We start from the raw sequence: 18,013 nt of genomic DNA, 5'->3' as shown, positions 1-18,013 counted from the left end.
ATGAATCTCAAGAAAGATTCATTGAACTTATTTTTGCAAGTCTAACTAATTCTCTAATTAAACCAAAATTTATGTTTTTAAGGAAAAATTTTAAATACAAAAGAAATATGAAGAACTGTGAGATTTTCATATAACTATGCATTTTTAAGCTCTGACAAACTTGAATAACCTTGAAGATTAATACTGTCTACTGATTTTCTTCCTTAAACCATGACTATGAATCATCTTGATGCCTGGAGTCCACATTCAATGTCAACAGAGGTTTGAGATTGATTATGAAATGGCTATATTATAACAATTTGATAGTGCTACCCTTGAGTTCAATCTGGCCCCTTTGTGAGGATAATTGGTAGCTCTATTCACTTGGATGGAGACCATCCCAGGCTGAACTTCTGGGCTACCAAGAATGACTTGTAGCTTAGCTCAATACATTTCCAAAATGCTGTAAGGTTAATTTTTAAAGGTACAACTACTATTATGTACTTTTTAATGATATTGCTTCTATTTAGATGAAATAACAGAATGTGACATGTTGTAAAGGTGATAAAAACAAAACCTTATGAACAATGGGAAAATATGACTTAGAAGTAATTGATTTCATAAAACTGATTCCATAATTGCTGTGGAAATGAAAAGTATATTATCTATGCAGGGTGAATTTCAAGGCAGTTCACTATACAGGAATTTAAAATAAATAAATAAAAGGGTTTTTCTATGATGCTTATATATTTTCTTTCTCAATCTTCCTTGCAATGTACTCATTAGAAAATTTCCATAAACAGCCAAGTATCAATTCCCCATGATAATGTGAGAAAAGACCAGCCTCCTTTCCAGAATGAATACTGTACAATACTATGTTGCATATGATAAATGTTTTATTACTTTGGTTTTCTTTCCACTGATCATCCCAAGTTTTAAGACAAAAGTGGGGAAAAGTCAGGATGTAAGTTTGAATGAAGAGTTTCTCTGGGCTCTGAGTTCCAATTTTAGCACTACCTGTGGTCACTGTAGTATCTATGGCTGATTACTTAGTTTCTGAGAACAAATGCTGTGATTGATGACTGTTCACATAAGGAAACTGAGTAATAAAGGGTTAGTGCCTCAATAGGAAGTTCTATACTGTTTATTAAAACTAATTGTTTGGCTTATTAATTATTTAGTTATTTACCAAGGACCTGTGCATGCTAGGTAAGTGCTCCAGCACTGAGCTACCCTCCCAGCCCCCACCTGCAGCTTTAGTAGGACATTTTCTAAAAATCAGACTTAATGTTTTCACCCAGATGGATCAGTCGTGTCCTTTATGTTTTCATTTATCCAATCATTTTAAGGAGACACCCAAAAAATTAAAAGAACTATACTCATTACTGTAGATAATTTATTCCATGCTTTTGGATTATATGTTTCTGTTCTCAATCCTCAGTTTCTTTATCTTCTAGTAATTTCTAAGATCCTTTTCTGGTAGAAAATGATGTTACATTAGTTCATAAATTAAGATTATCAAACTCTTGAACCCTGAGATTTGACTCTAACAAACTACCTTAAGTTAAAAGAAAATGAATTTGCATTTTTTGGGTCTGCATTTTGATAATAAAAATGTGATATTTCATTTTTGCATTTAGTAGGCACTGATATTTCCTTCTTCAGTTCTTCCTTTGGTTTAACATCCCATTTCAAAATGGGTTGTTAGGAGAATTGAGATCTATGAACTTAGCAGTTATGGAATTCAGGCTTCCCTAAGCGGTCCAGTACTATGTGACTGAGGTGCAGATGCACCAATCTCACGTGATGATGTCATTCAAATTCATTGCAAGCAATTATCCCCAAACATCTTTAAGACTTTCATTAAATAGTTTATTTCACATTTCAATAACAAACTGCTTTATAGATTTGATATGACCTGCTTTTGCAGATCTTACTTTTTACCCTTCTTTTCTCCTATCTAAAGAGTAAGCTTACATGACTATTTGAATAAGCTGTTATTTTTTTAAGGAATGAAGAAAATCATAGACGTTTCTCAAACATGGATATTATGGACAGATTGATGACCTTTGAATTTTAAGTGTGTGGGAGTTACAAAAGCAATTAATTTGCATCTGTTTTGTGTTACAGCATATATTAGAAGAAGAAATAGTTTTGGTGGGCAAATAGGTTTCAGAATTTTGCCCTTTTCTGCTTCATGATATGTTATGAAGGTCACTGATTACAACTTCATAAATGAACAAATTAAGTCCTTTGCACAGACTTCAGTGGAAAAATATTCTGAATATAGTTAAAAGTCTTTATATTTCAAGTACTTTACTTTTTGAATTTCTTTTTTATTCTTATGCTGAATGGGGGTACATTGTGGCATTTACTAAAGTTCTTAAAATATATCAAATATATCATACTTGAATTCTCCCCCTCCACCATTCTTCTTTATCCCGCCAATCCCCCATTCCAAGAAAAGTTTGAACAGCTCTCATTTTTCCATTTACATACATGCATATATAGTATTTGTACCACATTCACCTTTCCACACCCTTCCCCATCTCTTCTCTGCCTCCCATTGGTACCACCCCCCCATCAAGTACTTTAAAAATTCATATTATATTCATTGTTTAAATCCCTTGGTGTAATACTTTCCTCCATGGGCTTCAATGACTCTTGTTGTACTCTTGACTGTTGGATTTTTAATGTTTTTCCTACTTCTGACATTTGAAACTGTAAGTTCAATTCCTTATGTTCATTTCCATTGAAAGGCAATATATGTCCATCACAGTTATAAGTGAGTTTAAACCTGGAGTACAATATGAATTAGCAAGGGAATTTATAACCTAAGTTGTTCATAAAGAAGAAATCTGAGTAAGTTAACATTAATAAAATGCAAGGTAAAAATGTTGGCAAAGTACTTCAGCAGTCATTCAGTGATCAAGTTCTTTATAATAAAAATAGCAGTAGTACTAAGTTAAAACCTAATAAATTTGGTAATACCTTGAGAATGTCCATTCAGTAGTTCTTACTACTGACTAGATCAGCATTTGGGAAACCCCCACAGTCATACCACATGGTTTCAATAATAACAGTTACAATCTATCTGCAATGAATTTCTTCATTTGTTGTGTTACCAAATAGTTTCAGATTATTACAGTTTGTGGAAAATGATTCCTATTGGAAAATGGATCGTTACAAAGAATGTTGTTTCTAACTTCCCCTGGCTTGCCAGTCAAATACATTTTTTACTTAAAACCCCTTTAACTATATGATTTCTGTAGATGTCACTTCCTGCAGCAAAGCAGCAGATTCAGATGAAGAATACCCTTCAGAAGGCACATAATGGGAAAAATGTTAACTGATTGATTGTATTGGGTTTGAACCTTGGTCCACATTCTTGCTAGGAAAACGCCCTGCCACTTGAGCTATACCTCCAGTCTAGAATAAAAGTTAACATGCAAAGACGTTTATAAAGTGAAAATTAAGAACAACTGTCTTCAGTAAGTGTAAGATTATGTTTTAATAGAACGGAACACTTAAACATGTCTAACATATAGCAATTGTGAGAGCTCAGAATTCTTCCATGAATGGCCTCATTTTTATCTAGTTATTCATGCAGACATATGCTTTGAAGATCCTCTAGCCCTACTTCTCTAAGTCACTCATAGGGAAACAGGTCCACAGAATCATCCAACTAAATATATCTTCTCACTCTTTAACCTGGGCTTTTAGGATGTTCTTTGTGACTAAAAAGAGAAGCAGACAAAAGAATTTTGGAGGGTTGTTAATGAATTGACCATGGCTTTGGAAAGATAACATTAAGATGACACAAGTGAGTGACAGTGACTGTGTAATTATCTACAGGGAAAGAGTATTGGTATTTTAAAGGCTAATAAAGAAAATTGGCTGAGAAAAAGAAAAAGAAAAAAAGCAAAAAGCTCACAAAAAACTTAATGAATATAGTTGTAATTCTTTTGCCATGTGATAAGGCAAGAGCCACTAGAGAGTAGGCTTACATACTGTTAATTTTGTCTGATTGAATACATGACTTGGTATACAAAACATATCAAAAATAATTTAAAATATACTGAATAGCAGTACATTCTTTTAAGGAACACTATAGTTGAAATCATTATGTGAGGGCTTTTAAAATGTATATCTAGCATAAAAGATCAGGAGTCACATTTTTTTTGAGGTTGTAACAAATCCTTAATAGAGCCTAAAAAAAAAAAGCATGAAGTCTTTCAGAGTTATCAGTCTTCATCTATAGACATGTTAGCCCAAACACTGCCTGGAGGAAATATGTATTACTGGGTACTAACAGTCCAATTTTTAAAAGCAAATAGCTCATGAATGCAAGTTGAAAATAATGCAGGTGGAAAGGTATCTCAGGTCTCTAACCAAAGAACTTCAGCTTCATCTTTTCCTCTTAAGAATTAAGATTTTTTAAAATTTACTTTCAGTCTTTCTTGATCTATTTCTATTCAAATAATTTAGTTAGCAAGGAAACTATAGGAGGAAAAATAAATTAAAGCTAGCCTTTACGTATTGAAGTTTTCTCTCTGATTACTGTGTTTAAGGTACTGATGACAGTAAAGGTAGTGATGGAGATGCATAGTTTGATGCCCAGGCAGATACAGGACCATAAAGAGACATATATGACAGTACATCACCTTGCTGCTTATGCAAATTAGTAATGGTCTATGCAAACAAGGTCCTTGATTTCAGTGCATCTTTTTCAGAAATGCATCTGCTTGTTTTTGGGGGAAATCTGATTCCAAATGGAGAGGCAAAAAGCAGTCTTAATGTTAGTACTAATTTCTTTAACTACATGAGATATTACTGATGTTTTCTTAGCAAACCAAACTGAAAGCAATTTTTGTGGCTCCTTAGAATATCTGAAAAAAAAGCATCCTTACAATACACTGTGAGAGTAAGGAATGTAAAAGTTAATATACATGCATGGAGCTAACTATAATACATGGTCCTTTGTAAAACCAAAATGAGAGAAACAGAAATACTGTTAAAGCATAATGATTTAACCACTAGCCATCCTCACATACCATGAAAGCAGAATTTAAAAGACTCAATTCTAAAGAATCTGAGTCCAGGGGAAGCTAGAGACATATTTTCTAAATTTCTGCAACCATAGAAGCTAGTTGAGGTAGGGAAAAAATTATTTTTAACTGAAATCATTATATTTAATCAGCATTGCTTTTTAAACTAAAAACATGTAAGTAAATATAGATGCAACTCCAATAATTTTAACTCTTAAATCAGCTAATTCTGTTTGATACATAAGTGTAAAACTAGAGAGATGAAAGATGACCTATCTGCTCTAAGAAAGGAATTGCTTCTATAGCCAGAGGGACATTAGAACACGTGAGGGGAATTGAGGTTTTTGACATTATATAAGCAGTTTTTAATGGTCTGGAGTAAATAGAATAAAATATTAAAAATTGTAGACCTTGGTAGTGGAAACATGGATATGTATTTCATATTGGTTTTACATTTTGTATAGGTTTAAATATTTCAAAGTTGAAAATGAAGTTTATCCTACTTTCTAAATTCCAGCTTATAAATGTTTGAACATTAGCCTCTGCAAAATTTTAAAATAACTTTTTCTCAAAAGTTATAGATTTAATTTTCTACAGAATTCAAAAAATACATTTAAAATAAGTGAATTTATACAATTTAGAAAATTATCTATTAAACGAAACACTTAGCAGAAGAATCTGACTCTTTATGTACTTGACTTTTATGTTTCTGTAGCTAATTTTGAAATATTTTATGCTTTATGTGTGTTATCTGTCATTAGATTTTAGAGGCATAAATATGACTATTTTACTCAAAATAATAATTTAGTATGCAAATGGATTTTAAGTTATTTTTATATAATATAAAAAAATCATATAAAGTTTTTTATATCCACTGTGAAGGGGACTTGTTTCAATAGATTTCAGTATTGTAGATACATTCTGACAAAAGACTTGTTAGAACAAATGGATCAATCTGGTTTAGATGCAACTTGCACTTGAACATTCCTAGTTGTATTTTAAAGAAGGGCTATCATCCCAGCCTATTAATTATAAAGGAAATAGAGATAAATTTACAGAACCTTGTAAAAGTATAGGTATCATAACTACTGGTCCATTTATTATGCTCAACATACTCTATTCATTTACAATTGGAAGCCTGCACATAGTATCCAAAAATGGTAAAGTACTTGCAAAAAATGTTGCACCTGGAAGAGGGAGGAGAGAGGGGGGCAAAGGTCAAAACCAGACTTTAATAAGCATTGACTAAACAGACTTTAGTCTCAGTGAAAAGTCCAGACGACCCCTGCCGCGTCATCTTACAGCTCTGATTTTCCTCTTTTCAACGCGTAGTATAATCCATAAATACAACCAAATCACTAGCAGCTTAGTCTTTGGATTGGTTTTTATCTTCCAGCATTTTTTTCTTTACCCTCCTCTCTACAAAGATTTTTAAAATTAACCCCTTTCTGTCCTCACACTATGGGAAGAATGAATTTCTTCGTAGTCACTGTTGTTAGCTTAAATCCTTAACTCTTTCCAGGGCAAGAGGCGCTTTGTGAAGTAATTCTGTGATGGAGAACGTTTCATTGTCTCCCAGTATATTTTGAATAATGCCCTGGTTGGTGACTAAAAGTAAAAGTAACAAGAAAGCCAAACAATTATGCAAATCAGTGAAATGTGTCTCTTTTATGAATGTTTCTACATCAATATACTTAATATTTAAAATCTTAAAAGGAATTTGTGTTTATTTCTGGCTTCCTATCACAAAGCGGTTACATTTACGTGTAAGTCTCTGGACAACTCATGTATGGTGAAAATGTCTAGACCAAGTTTTGACACATTCTCCTAACTTCAGGTTAGCTGGGACAGTTTATTTTCTTATGTTATTAGTGATGTAATCTCCCATTTTCACACTTGTGCTTTTTTCCCTCTACTTCAACTTTTGCTGAAAGAGAAGTTAGTCCCTTTAAAACAGCAATTGCCCTGCAGGAAATATACCAAATCAAGGATGAAATGCAAGAATGAACTGAGTCTCCCTCACGTGTGTGAGGTGAAAGAAGCCTTCCATACTGAACTTCACGTGCTAGAAGAGAGCTGCCCAGTCAAATTCAATGTAATCATATTCTTCTGTTTACGACACTGCAGATATCTCTGACTGTCCTTACGTTTAACCTCATGTCTACCCTGTTAGCCCCACTTCCTTCACACTTAAAAATATAAAAGTAGAAAACAATGACAACAAAACAGAGCAGTCTATGTGTGAACCGTTAGCTGCACAATGAAGGATGAGGCAAAGTCCTAGCTAAGCAGGGATAGCTGAGCACACAGCAAACTGGGTGGGAGGCAGCAGGTGTTCAAGAGGGTGCTGCAGTCTGGGGAAGGGTCCTTTAGAAAAAGCATAAAAAGGACACAAATCGTGTCCCAAGAGAGTGAAAGGGAGGCTGGGGTTCTCAAGGAACTCTGTTTCCAACTGATCACCACAGTCTTGCAGAGTGGGAAAAGGGACATGGCAAGGGCAGACATTTTGCACAGCTGCAAAGCTTCCATAGCTATTCATCTAAAAAATCTGGTTGCATGAAGACAAATAGCGAAGAAAATCTCTACCATGAACCCATACAAATGAGAACCATCAAAACTCTTTTCAGTGTTAAAGTTACATATTTCAATTAATATTTGTGATCAACCATGATCCTACAGAATAAAGACCTGCCTATTTTCCCGGAATAACACAGAAAAGGAGAAAAGGAATGAGGTTACATTTCTGAACCTTATTTAAATCTATGTTTTGAACATCTTAGCATCACCCATCTGATATGGCTTCCTCTAGACCCCATTTTCATCTTCTCCTCTAAATACTTGGTTAGATCTGTTACTATTTAAAATCTGTTGCTTTAAAAGCAAACCTGAGCTAGAAATATTTATAATTTAAAATCTTAGATGTTAGATTATTATTGGCTTTTATTGGCTGTACTTTTGAACTCTTTAAGGTTTTTAACGTATTTTATTCATTTGAGGTAGGAGAACATGGTTTGCCTAAGTCACTACTTTTGTAATAGAGTTTTATAATTTGTAAACTAGTGGGAAAATCATTTAATATGAGAAGTTGTAGTGAACAGAAATCCTTAGAGGTATAATGATGACTCTCAATGGCAGTACAAGTTGGCTCACAGAAAGATACATATAAGATTGTCTCAGAAATTTAAATTTCACGAGGTTCACAAAAAATTAACCTCATATGTTGTAGCTTAGAACATGCTTTTAAAACTGTAAATTCATTGGACAATTTAAGTTTTTGTATAATTTTGATACAAAGAAATTCCAATTAATATTAACATTAAAATACATGCATTTTTCAAGCAATTGCATTAGTGTGACCTCTGAAGCAGCACCACTTTTTGGACAAATAGTAGATTTACTTGAGATACAAGGTTACCTGAAGAATAACAGACAAAGAATACCAAATCAAAGATAGTGTTATTCTGAGGCCACTTCAATCTTTTCCAATGACACTGGTAATTAATTTGGATTTTTTGCTATTTCTATTATATGTTTAAAAAACATACACAGTATATTTTTGTCTTCTACCTTTGGAGGTCAAACGAGTGTAGTATCAGGATAACTTGTTTTCATCTCACACTTTTACCATTCTAAAAATAAATTTTTGAAAGAGACCATCTTTAATTACAATAATAAGTAAATCATGAAGATAATTATGCATGTCAAGAATTTGTCCAAAAGTGGGGCTAGAGAAATAGCTCAGGGTAGTAGAGTGGGCTTAGCATGCAAAAGCCTTGAGTTTGATTCCCAGCACAAAAAAAAAGAAAAGAAAAAAGAAATCTAAATGCTTTCCAAAGTAAATGTCCACTTTTGAAAGCACCTATAATTCACTGAACCACAGAACCATATGCAATATATAGATCACCTTCTATCCTTGACACTTTTACTAATATAAGTACAAATGAAATCTCCAGAAAAAAATATTTCTGTGTATAATGACTACACACAGAATAAACTAAGAATCTTGATATTGAATATTTTCATGGTAAATTTGAAATACATATGAATTTTTCAATAATGGTGATTTCTTTGTGTAATAAGGAAAACAAATTTGTTATCCTCATTCTTCCATCATAGGTTCAACCATTATGTCAACATTTTACTGCATTTTTAAGGAATAAATTGTTAATAGCAAGTTAAAACTATGCAAGTCCATGATAACTTGTTTGGATTTCTTGTGAAGAAATGGCAGAAACAACCCATTCAAACACTTTTCATTGAAAGCTAATCTGGCAGCTATATTAATATTAATAAAAATTAAATATTTTCAATTGGTTTAGATTGGCCAGTAAGGGTAAAACACAGACAAAACTGAGGCCGGGTGTCTCACAATGCCTCTACTGATTTCTCTCCTGGCCTCTCCTCTGCACATGGTCAATTAGAATTGAAAATTCTGTGCTGATTTCATTCGCTGGAATTTTTAAGCAGGTCAGGAAGAAAGATGTTATTGAAAGGAAAAGTCTCATCTAAATAAGAAAGGAGCACGTGACCATCTGGCCTTAGCTATACATATAAAAAGTTATTTCAGCAGAACTGCAGGCTTGATGTTTTATAAGATGTACCAAAAATCAACCCCAAATCTGTTTACAGTAAACTATCCCGACTGTTTCTTTTTAAACCTACAAATATGCAATGCACAGTTCATTTCCTATCTGTGATTCATGAGCCCATCTGACTCCAGCGCCTCACTGAGCTTGACTGGGTTTCAGGCAGTGGGACATTCAATCCCTTTCAGAACTCTTCCTTCATGGGTTTTTACAGGACCATGGCTCTTCTGAAAATTGTGAAGATAACTTTGATAGTTTCACTCAAATTAATTTTGAGTGTTGCGTGCATGTAGACTTGGAGGTATAAAATTTGAAACACGAAGCAGCCAAACCAGTTTCCCTTCTTTCCTCATTGAACTGAAGACTCCTGTGCGTTCTCTGCACAGTGGTAGTCAGGCATCTGTCCACAGTAATTTCAGGCCTTCTGCCTAAAGGCTAAACTTGGAAAAAAAATCTCTCTCTGCAGAAAGAGAGATTATGACGGCTGAGTCTACTTTCAGAAATAATCATCAGAGTTATAAGAAGGAGAGATGGCTTTTGCAATAATATTTTCTATTGTTGGCCAAACTAGAGTCATATCTTTTGATATGATAAAAATATTTTTGATGTGAGGCATGTGCAATAATTAGACATCAATACATTAATTTAGCATTATCTGAGCATGTCCCTCTATTAGTATAGACATAGCTAGTTGATACTGCTATCCAAATTTCATTCTATTAAAATATGTTCACTCTCAAAAAATTTTAAAAACATTTGTTATAATAACAAAAATTAATTTGGGCCATAAGACTATTCAAATATACTATCTATGTTAATATATACATGCATGTACAAGACATACATGAGTATAACATCAACAAATGCTTGAGAACATAAGTTTTATCTAAGTTTTCAGTTAAATAATTGGATTAAGAATATTCTATGAAACATAAGAATTTGATGTAGCCCTGACATAAGATAGCCATTGATTGTTTTGGTACATCTCCTGTTTGTTCTGCCATTTCAAATAAATCATTACCATTGTGTAAGAAGAATAAACTGTACTATAGTAAATTGTTCATTCTTCGTTATGCTCTGAAAAACCATTTGTTCTTGAATTGGCGTTACGTAGTTCAAGCATTTCAATCAAGTCCATTATCTTCTTGTCTTTGAAAGATGCCTTTTTAGTAACCTGTATCCCCCAGTGGGCAGCGCCATACGCTGTGTTTAGATGTAGGTGAAATTTAAATCCAACTTTTTATTTGAATTTTTTATCTTCGATATAGAAATTACATAATAATTCCATTACATGTTGGAAGAACTGCTTGTGTAAAAACTAGAAAGGCAGGCTCAAGAATTTTTCAAAAAAGTTACTTATTAGTTCACGGTGGAGTGCTTTGTCACCTAACTTGTGCAGCTTGTTTTTCTAAGTACAAAATGTGTTGATTCTTTAAGCTATATACTTTTTTCAACAATAGCTATGTTAAAGCAAAAAAGAATAAAACAGTTTTCTACTTGTTTTGAAACAACCATGTTATTGGTAAAACGAATCATTAATTTTTCTGCTGACATTGAAATAGAGTACTATTCCTGTATTTATACTTTTAAAATCCTTTCAAAATTAATTTTTGTTTTAGCATGCAAGAGTGAAGAAGTACTGCCAGCAAAGTCCAAAACTTATAAAAAACAATCAAATCCTAGTATTTTAAAAACTGTCAAGTATAGTCAGTCATTTAAATTTAAGTATACCCAGTTGTTTAAATATGTAATTTAAATTGCACATCAAAACTTGATATTTAAGAGGCAGTATATATGTATATATCTTCCATTTTTCTATGTTCACATCTCAAATCCAGCAATATTAAACCTTCTTTTATTTAACTTAAGATAGATAAAATAACATACTTAAATACATACATTAATAAAAATCTAAACACTAGTTTGTTGAGTCACTGTTTAGTTTAAGACCACAAAATAGACTTGAAAAATAAATACACTGTACCAGTGCACAAAAATTTAATCCAATTACCATCTGATCCAGAGACATACTTCTACATAAACACAAGAAATGACCATTACTTCTAGATCATTTGTATAAAAATCATTCTTTCTTTAAGGAATGAGTTAACAGTAAATTTATTTAATGATTACACAAATTTAAATCAGAAAAAAGAAGCACCAAATCATAATAAATATCAGTATTGTATAATTTTTATTCAAATGATTTCAAATGCTCACCATTTCTATATCCTATTCATATTGAAATTCAGCCACCTCTGAAATGTTCAGCCAGCATATTAATAAGGCCTCTTAGAACCAGGAAACTGCTGCCTACATATATCTTGATAAACATACCCATACGGCCCCATAAACACATCTTCAAGAGAGAGATAGCTACAAATAAAATAGTCCTTTCCTGTGGGTGTTGGTTAACCCCACCAACACTTGAACTTCCTATGGGCACACACCCAACAGACACTGAGGACTAGGTGATTGAAAATGTTGCCCACAAAGGCGAAATTTTATCTGTGATGACATCACCAGTTAACCTGGGTCTCTCTGGGATACACTGATGTGCTTGTCTGGCTGATGGGTACGTCTTGAGTGTGTGTGAGAGAGATAGACAGATAGGGACATACACACAGATACATAAAGAACAGCATCGTCAGGAATGGTATATAACCAACACTCTGTGAGATTTGCAAGAACATTTCCAGAGACCTTTGACTTGATTCAGATTTCATACAGCTTAAGTTCATTCAAAAATGCATTCCCCACACAAGCAGATTCTGTTTTGTTTAGTTTACACACTGTTAATCCTAAAATACCCTGATGGGATTCGTGGAGATGAGATTTCTATACCAAATGAGGCATGTGCAGCTGTGTAAGATGGTGCAGGAGTTGCAGGGTCCCTGGAGACCTGCCTTGGAGTGGGTAAGACATCTTGGTTTTAATGGTAATGAAAGGGTTAAAAGCAGAGTGTGTCTAGGGTAAGAGAAAGGGGATATTGTTGTCTTTAATCTTTCCGCAGTATATCTGCACATAGCAGTGGAAAAGGCTCGGCATGCATTGCGTGCAAGCTCCTTGATTGTAGAAGGAGCAAAAAAAACCTGGCTGGAGTCCAGACAGGCTGGAGCTCTGTGGATCATTATGTCTAGCTTCAGGTGTCTCAGTACACAGTGGGCGGTGGGGGAGGTGTAGATAACATGAGAGCAGACAAAGAAAAAAAATGGTGTATTTTAAAAAGATTATATCAAAATGTGTGTCCAAGTCTTCCTTAAAAGAAATGATTCCTAATGTCTTAGACTTTTATAATTAGAACACAAGCTCTGCTCTGGCAGCACTCTTAAGCCATAATTAGTTATGTCTGGAGCCTTTGAATAATTCCTTTCAATAATTGATGGACTTAATATTCTCTTTTGAAAATGGGGAGGGTAAATGTGTTCTTATAAACTCTGTTTTTGTTGGAAGCTTTGTGGTACCGAATCTCCATCAGTCACCATCATGTTGATTTGATTTGTTTTTTAATTTCTTATGAGACTTAGCTTGTAACTTTTTAAGGATTTGGATGATTCTAGAAGTAAGGGCATAAATGCATTGCTAGATTACCCTCGCTGAATATCAAAAGAAAGAGTAATACAGGAACATTCTTCTCCATTCCTTTTATAATTTTATAAATAAATTAAAAACCTGCTCTGTGTGTTGCTTCTGTTTGAAACTACATCAAAAAAAAAATCTTACCAGGGATGCAACTTAGATGCTAGCCATATCTTTGCCCTCCAGTAGGAAGAAATCCAAAATTATTTTATTCTCCAAGCATTCTTCTAGAAAGAAGCTTCCACATGCTTCCTCCCCACCCCCACATCTTCACTCCACCCTATTAGGAATTTCAAGAAAAAAATTCTTTATACATGGAAGGCTGGATCCTAAGACAGAAGCTGTCTTTTCCTTCTCTCTTTATACTGGCCACTTACAGTCGTCGTCACTTGTGCTGGGACTGCGTTTCCCATTTTGTGGATGAAAAACACTAAAACCAGTTCAGTCTCTATCCTTATTATAAAACTAAAAGTGGTGGTTAAAAAAAATGAATAAGAAGAAAGCCCTGGCTTGAAGCCATTGTTCAGAATTTAAGAGCTATTTGCCTCTGAGTGTCTCAGCAGTCTTTCATAGCTAATTATAATAACTGTCAGATGTCTGGAAAGTCTATGGTGCCCTTGTCAGTGGAGTCAGCAAAGTTTGTCTTTTATTTTTCCTGGGGACAGATCAAATCTGATTAGACGTAAAGAGCGAAGGGAAGTGAACTAAGTACATATGTGTGCGCCTTTATTTTTCTTATGAACAAAGCAGCAGACTGAAGCAATGTTCCGGTGTGCAGCCTCCTGCAGTTACTCTAGGAATGGTTAATTCTTTATCTTTCACATAAGAAAGCATGCAGCAATTGTCCCTAGCCATCTCCCTGCCCATGGCTGGACTTTTCAGTACACGCATAAAACAGAACCCTAACAGATCTTCAAATATTTGACTCTTCTGACAGAAAACTATTTGAATCGGCAACACTTGACAGAAAGAAATGTATACTTACAATTTCAAAATGGTTATTGGCTCTAATTCCTTGTCCCCGGAGGCAGAGCAAGGGCTTTTCCCAGTCTTGTCCCTGACGCAGGTGCAGAAGCCCTGGTCTCCACGCTGGAGGAAGGCAGAGAAGTGCTTCATAAAGTCACTGGGAACTCGGCCACTTGTGCTCAGGCATCCCTGGCTGCTGAGGACCGTACTATCTGCAGTTCTGAATTGAACTAAATTACAGCCCATGTGAAAGACAGGGGCAGAGAGTCACGTGATGCACGGCCATCCCATTGGCCAGAAAGCCATAGCTTAGGCATTCTGCCTTTTTCCTATTGGTGAAGAGTTAAAACTGAAAGCCTCTAGGTCCTCCTCTTCAGCTTATTTGTCCTTTATGTGTGCAAGAATGACTGTAGGATTTTACAGTGGCAGAATTAGTTAAGGAAGGGATTGAAGTCATTCCTCACAGACACTGGTGGGAGGAATTGGAAGCTCAGCTTTTTCAAGATTTTTTTTTTCTTTTTTATTCCCCCTGCCTTGCAGTTTTGCATGTTTGTCAGAAAAATGTTGTTGGTTCCCCCCCCCCCAGTTAACTCTGGAGGTGACAGAAAATGAATCATTGTTGCATTTCTGTGCAGACCTCCGGTGTTTTGAGGCACAGAATCAAGCCTTTCCAAGGACGAGCTTCTAATTATATTTTGATATTGAAAGAGGCTTTCTTGCAGTTCCAGACCAACAGACTAAATAGTTCATTAGTGACACCAGCAGCAAGATTAACTTTTGACTAGCTATTATATTTTAGACAAAGCAGGAGAAAAATTACTGAAAACTGTTAAAAGGTAAAATATTAAAGAAACCAAAGGGGCTTCGACTACATGGGGATCATGAAGAAATGCAATTTGTTCACTAAAAGCCATCTTATTTTTATTGTTGTGCTGGGCGGAAGTACATTCTGGCATTTACAAAAGTTCCTATAGTATATCGAGCATATCACACTTGAACTCTCCCCTCCACCATTCTCCTTTATCCCCCTCCCCCCATTCCTGGAATAGTTTCAGGAGGTCTCATTTTTCCATTTGCGTACATGTGGACTCAGTAGTCTCACCATATTCACCTTTCCAAGTCTTTCCCTACCTCCTCCTCCTTCACATGGGTACCAACCCCCCAACCCAGGCAAGACCTGTTCTACCCTACTGTTCTCCAACTTTGTAAGTGAAAAAAAATGAAATTTTTGTTTATTTAAGATAACTACACAGGGAATTTCCTTGTGACATTCCCACGTATATATGCATTATAACCCAAATTGGTTCATCACCTCTATTTTTCTTCTTTCTGACTTAGTCCCTTTTTATGGTGGCTTCAACTTTAAACATCCTATATTCATTCTTGTATAGATAGTACATCAACCACATTCACCTTCTTAACTTCCTTTTTTTACCCTCCCAAAAGCCATCTTTTAATTACTTATTTGGTGATGCAAAATGGGCATAAAACTGTGAGACAGAAGGTATTTTTCAGTCATTCCAGGATTATTTAATTTGATTCCTGTAAATACTTTGAGGCTAAGTTATCTTACAGATCATCAACTCCATCCCATATGATAGTGACAAAGGTGTGTTCTGAGAAATAATGACTCTGCATAATATCGACCCACAGTAATGCAAAATAAATGAAGAAAACGTGGAAATGAATAGTAGCTTGCTCTCTCTTAAATTCCTCTTAAGATCCTGTCACGCTCCCATGTGAGTTAATCATTGTAACAAGCCACAGAACAAATTTTACTACTTTCATTTTTAGTGGCACAAACAGATTCAGATCTTATATTACCATTGTATTGCTTAGACTTGAACCCATGTTCCATGCCTACTTTTTTCAATAAGGTATGTTGCCTTTCAAAATAATGATGGTTATCACTTACAGGCAACTTTTTGTAGTGTGCCAAGACTTCTGTGCAGAGTACTTCATCTTACTCCATCCTTACAGCTCTTAATGAGTTAGTTATTCTGATATCTCCATTGTATTGCAAAGAAATGAGGTTCATACGACTCTGTATCATTTGGTTGGTAGTCAGTGGTATAATTCAAACCAACTCTTACACACCATATTTACTCTGATCATGGACTTGGATAAAGATTCTTTGTCTTATTTTTTGCAGGGGGAGGGAAGGTACAACACATTTGAATATTTAAGCTTAAATTTAGAATATTCACTGTGGTCATAAGTATCATTAAGTGACCCATACTGGACTGGAAAGAGCATTGTGGTTATTCCTGGAAACATATCTACATTTGGACCCCCACAAGAGGCCTCACACAGGGTCCTGTAACCATAGGAGTTTCCACATCTGTTGAAGGAGCACACGGTGCAGGACTTTAGCTTGGGAGTCAGGAGAACTACAGCTGGTTGAAAGCCAGAAACCCATTGACCAGTAGGATAAGACAAGTTCTGGGCCCTTTCAAAAACAGTATCAAAATTCCATGTCGGTCAGGGAAATATGAAGAACCTTCAGGGGGCTTCCTGATTGCTGCACCTCTTGAAGCTTAAATCACACAAATTATAGGAACTTCTCTTCATTCCCCACCCTGGTGGTTCGGTGGAGACTAGAGGTGGCACCTGAAGGAGAGATGACTACACAGCATGTGCTTCCATAAAAGTATTATTTAGCTGACACAGGGAATAATTTTTAGTCTTCTGCTTTTTTGACACACTTCTTTTTTCTTCCTAAAGGCAGGTCTTAGTTTTCTAGATTATCTGATGCTTCACACTCTCTAAAATCCTTCTAGGTCTGTCCTCTCATGTAATATCCATGTAGTAATATTATGCTTGTTGTTATTTTCATGAAATAAACTTCTATACTATAATGTAAATATTTGAAAGACTGAGCCGTATCTTATCAGTAAAAATAATTCTTGTTGTTGGAGCAATGGCTTAAGCAGTAGAGCACCTGCCTAGCAAGTGCAAAGCCCTGAGTTCAAACACCAGTACCACCACTAAAAAAAAAAAAGCCTTTCTAATGCTTGATGAGAAGAATAGTTGAAGATTTTTGTCCTGCAGTGACTATTCACTAGTACCCATCAGATCATATATTCATCTATTGAGATGCCAGTGTGTTAAAAAGAAAAAAAAAGCCAGCATTGAAAAACAACGGTGAAATAAGTGGATCAGACACTGGAAAACAAGCAAAAACATTATTGGGACACCACAGACACTCTCTAGGATTCGTCTAAATCAGTCACGCATGTCGGAGCAGTGGCACATGCTTTCCCCCATCCTGTCTGCTGTCATCTACAAACTTCTTTTTCACTTTCTCATTCACTGAAGACCAGGTGTCTCTTCATCTCTAGTGCTGTCTGCACCTGCTTTATTCCGTGTTCACAAGACCATCCAAACTCAAAAATCTCAGTCTACCTTAATTCTGAAGACTTTCACCTCCACCCCCACTAAAGTCACTCGTGCCCGGAGCTTAGAGATTGGAAAATTTTACTCTTGAACTTTCAAAATCAAGCCACCAACTCCCTCTCCTCTTTAATTCTCAAAACTCTGCCACCACAATTTATTTAAAATCTTTTTGATACTGTCAGTCCTTTGATTCTTCCACTTTTTCTGTGTCTACCTTCCTCCTCCTCCATCTTGCTTGGTTCTTTCCTTTCACCCTTCATTCTCTGTTAGGGCACACGATTCACCATTTCATACAGTGTCCTGAAAACATCTTCAACTTTTTCACACTTTTTTTCTTCTGCTACACCTCCATCCAGCTGTACCACCAGTCAAAACCCAATTTTGGAACATTTTAATTGGTAATCTTCTTCAAGCTATTTTGGGCTTTCTAGAAGCTGCTGGATACATTCTTAAAGTCTA

General features: G+C 35.1%; 1 long non-coding RNA gene across 3 annotated transcripts in view; it reads right to left on the bottom strand.

The window, feature by feature from the left end:
- Nucleotides 1-14,393, bottom strand: part of LOC141413982 (uncharacterized) — a 66,567-nt gene extending 52,174 nt beyond the window's left edge. For all 3 annotated transcript variants that reach the window (XR_012439064.1, XR_012439066.1, XR_012439065.1), the window contains exon 1: nucleotides 14,178-14,393. This is a non-coding gene — a long non-coding RNA (uncharacterized lncRNA). The remainder of the gene's footprint in view (nucleotides 1-14,177) is intronic.
- Nucleotides 14,394-18,013: the final 3,620 nt, after the last annotated feature.

Source organism: Castor canadensis, chromosome 11 (genome assembly GCF_047511655.1).
Source record: "Castor canadensis chromosome 11, mCasCan1.hap1v2, whole genome shotgun sequence".
In the NCBI taxonomy this organism is placed as follows: domain Eukaryota; kingdom Metazoa; phylum Chordata; class Mammalia; order Rodentia; family Castoridae; genus Castor; species Castor canadensis.
Note: the sequence above shows the minus strand (reverse complement) of the source record. Positions and strands in the feature narration are given on the sequence as shown.